We start from the raw sequence: 4,195 nt of genomic DNA, 5'->3' as shown, positions 1-4,195 counted from the left end.
TCTAATTATGAATATTTTTTTTCCGTCCTATTTTTGTTTTATTGTTGAAAGATAGATAAACGAATAATGATATAATGGATAGTAAAAATATTCTTTGTTTTATTTTTACGGAGTTCGAAAAAACGTCCGAAATTCGTGCCTCTACACTAGAATACCCCCTTAAGGTTTTGAAGTTTATTTCAATAAATTCAGTAATTTCAAATTTCAATACAAAACAATGAACATATTTCACAACTGCGAACTAAATCTCATGAGTTTAGAAATGATAATTAGTCTAATATATCGTTGATTGAGTGAATATCGCCCCAATTTTTCCGCAAAAACCGAACTGTGATAACTCATTTTGTTTATTTAAGCTTTGAAGTTTTGGTTGTAACTCAAACCATATCCATAAAACTGATTATTGAAACGGTATGTAACCGGAAAACCTTCGTTTTGTGAAGTGGTCGTTTGAAAGATCTAGGTTGATCTATTATATAATGTAGGTCCAAATTAATAAAAATACAATGTCACAATCATTCGAATTCTCTAGTGCAAATGAACTAATGTCTTTTAGAGACAAAATGTATTCAGACCGCTTGAAGTTTAGTAGTAGAGGTCGCTTTGTTGTTGAATTCCTTGTATATAGTTGTGGATTTTCTGCTTGGAAAAGTTTGAAAAAAGCGAGTTAATGACCCCGTAACTAGATTTGCGCGGTGGTGATATCATAACCATTGAGGTTTATCCAAGGTGTGATTATTGGTAGTTGAAAACTAAAAAAACCCGAGGCAAAAATCATTGATAACTAAGAACAGAAGTGAACAAGTGACACTGATAAAAAAGCGAGCGAATAACACTGAGACAAAAGCCCTACTTCTTTTGACGATTTTTTCGGCCAACGAAAATTTATGGAAATAATATTTCTCATAAATTTACATACGCTATTATACTCAAATGTCTTCGTATATTTCATAATTTCTTCAAATGTCTTCACAAAATCGAATGTATTCACAGTAAGTCAAATGTCTTCAAAATGAAGACATGTTTTCAAACCAGGCATCCCTGCGTGAGGGGGACAACGTTCGTGATCAGACACGTCCAATGTTCCCGAATGACCAACACCGATCGGCACGTTTAAGTGCGGGATCCCCCGCATGTTGACCCGCGGTGCGGTACAACCATTGTCAACCTAGAAGAGAGCAAAAAATGTTGTAGATTACTTTCTCACACAGGGTTGAAGGTGGAGGAAACAAACGATTCGTTCTCTTGACTTTTGGTAGAGGAAGAATCAGAACCGAGCACAATATTCCTTCTTGTCCGAATAAGCTCGACCTGGAAGCCCCAAACACTTCTCGCATTACTTGTGCCAATCGTGTGCTCCCGTAGCTGTGCAACCCAAAGGTTATCTGCACCCCGCCACCCCGAAAACTTTGGTCGAACCAAACTCGCATCCGGAATGCTGAATAGGCGAACGATAGTTTGAAATTGGAAAATAAATAACTAAAAAAGAAAACATAAAGATTATATTGTATCATAGAAGGAAACGTGACATGAAATTCAATCGGCCTAAGCCACGATACATCGCGGCAGGGTTCACCGAGGTTGAAATCGGTGCCGCATACACAGAATCGGTCGGGGAAGTGGACGGTGAAATGTAGAAAGTCCACCGTCATCCCATTGTCACCGTACCATTCGCCGCCACCATATAAGAAAAAAAAAAGAAATAACAACCAGTAGCGGGCGTGAGAAACGTGTCGTTGCGGTGAAATGACACAAAATGAAGGAAACGGTGTTTTGTGATACTGATGTTTCTGGGAGAAGATTGCGGGCCACAGATTCTTTTTTTTTTTCATTCGATGAATCGAAGTAAGATCTAGCTAACCACAACGAATTATCGCTGTGATGTATGACGTTCGCCTGCCTAAATGCTGACCAGTCGATTAAAGGAAAACATCGAAATGATTGCTTTTGATGGGGTTACCAAAATTTAAGGCGATAAACTTGAATCGTATTTGCTCTCACGTTAAAAGTCTGACATTTACACCTTTCGCACGGTTGGAGAGTAAAATTGATGGTCCGTTTCAGCTCGGCGAAGTGATGCGATTAGTTATTCATGCAAGGAAAATTCGAGTCGGAATCAGGAAGATGATTTGCTTCTGCAACACAGAGAAAATATCAGCCTAAGCACGAACGTGAACTTTTCGCTCAAGTAAGCAATGGTGGATTATTCATTTTTTTGCTCAGAAAAGGATGAGGACATTTTTCTGACAGATAAAAAATATGACAAAATGTGTATTACCTTATCTCATTGGACCTGGACGTGATGAGAAACATTGATGTTATTAGAAGAATGCTTATGCACAAGGCACGACGAGTCCCGCTTCCGTTGACCTGGCCAGAAAGGAAGTAAGAAATGAGGTTAGTATTTGTAATTATTTATATCAACAAAATTCATCACAAAATGTTCTGTATTTGGAATATTTTTTGGTACCCGTGTGAGCCAAAATCTGCATCTGATTAGATTGGCTTGATTGGCTTTTTTCTGCGCAATTTAATCTGTGTGAAATCAAGCTGACATAATTGCCTGCAAAACCATACTCGTGATAAATAATGAAGTTAAAGAGTCAAATCAGCTTTCTGCTTTAAAAATGTCAACCAGGAGAAATAAAACAAGTGGCACACGATCTGATTGAAATACAGGTCGGACTCGATTATACGGAGACTCGATTATCCGAAATTCGATTATTCGGAATTAAAGACTAGATTATCCGGAGTATTTTGGTTTTTTTTATCATAAATTTTGAATGATTTGTAATATACTTTTAAAAATATGATTATTTGAACAAACTTAAATGTAGGTAGATAGAGAAGGGGAATGAGATAGGGGTTGTTCCATACAACTAGTTTCGATTATCCGCTGTAGATTTATATACGTTGAAAATTCCAAATTTAAAATCATTCATTGATTTAATATTTAAACATACCTAACATGATAATTAAATGAAACATGGATGTAGCTAGGATAAGCAAATTGCGTTCAGGAAATATATCCTCAAAAATCGAGGCAAAAACATTCACCAAAATATTATTTTTTAAAATATCGAAAAAATACTACGTAAAATAACAGGAAATTTTGTGGAGAATCTGGGATTAATTCTGGCATTCATCAAAATCGGATGGATCGTTTCGGAGGTAGAACTCCCACCAGTTAGCAAAACATGGTTTCCAGAAAATCGCGTTTTAAATTTTGAACATCTTTATTTCGTTTATTTTACATCGTATTTTCAGTCTGCAATCCCTTGATCATAAAACTGTCCTTCGACGCTTAATAGGTGATCTTCCTGTCTCTTTTTTGCTGCCAAATTGGACATGCGGACTTCTCTAGCTGCCTCTGACATCCGCACTTCTGCTCGTTCGTTTCGTTCCTTATCCGATTTTCCGCAGAAATTGTTGCACTCCGGTCCAATTTTAAATTCTTTCATTATCTCCAAAACGCCGTGATGATCATTCTTAATTTTATAGGTTCCTACATTTACTGCAATTTCCAAAACTGTTGACTTTTGGTTGCATGCATCAATATTGAAAATCCACCGCTCTGGTCGCGATAGTAAGCGAATCAAGTTGTTCGAATCTTTGATCGACAAATGCGTATAGGGTCAATTCAAAAATCAATCTAGATATATCCATCCATTATATTGTTGGATAGCATTGGTAGCCAGGAGGTTATCCATTCCCGTAAGCAGCTGATGTATGCTTTGCGCAGATTTTTCAGGCGCTCCTTAAGCAAAGACATAGGTTCAATAATTGGCTTGTAACTTCGGAAAGGAGCATCGGGCAAACCTGGGACAAAAACTACAGTACAGTAGACATCCCAGAGAACATTTTATGCCAGAACTATGTTTTTTAAATTTCCAAACTGTACTACTTGTACTACTACCCTTAAGTCGTTTACCACCTCGATCAACCACGTTCAAACCATTTAACATGAACTCTACTGAAATTCTCACAGGGGATATTCCCAGACGAGAAAAAGTTCAACTTGGACGGTCCGGATGGACATAACGGCTATTGGCGAGATTTTCGCTAGGAACCCCGATTTTTCTCTAACAGGAATCATGGGGAAAGACTTGTCATGATAAGGGGAACATTCTTTGACTCTGGAAAACTAGAACTGCAATTTTCTTCACACAATATGAATAGTTCTGTAGTCCGAATG

At 37.4% G+C, this 4,195-nt stretch overlaps 1 pseudogene; it reads left to right on the top strand.

The window, feature by feature from the left end:
- Positions 1 to 684: 684 nt before the first annotated feature.
- LOC129772225 (U4 spliceosomal RNA) lies at positions 685 to 766 on the top strand (annotated as a pseudogene).
- Positions 767 to 4,195: the final 3,429 nt, after the last annotated feature.

This window comes from Toxorhynchites rutilus, chromosome 2, assembly GCF_029784135.1.
Source record: "Toxorhynchites rutilus septentrionalis strain SRP chromosome 2, ASM2978413v1, whole genome shotgun sequence".
Classification (NCBI taxonomy): Eukaryota; Metazoa; Arthropoda; class Insecta; order Diptera; family Culicidae; genus Toxorhynchites; species Toxorhynchites rutilus.
The sequence above is the reverse complement of the archived record's forward strand: the minus strand, read 5'-3'. Positions and strand labels throughout refer to the sequence as shown.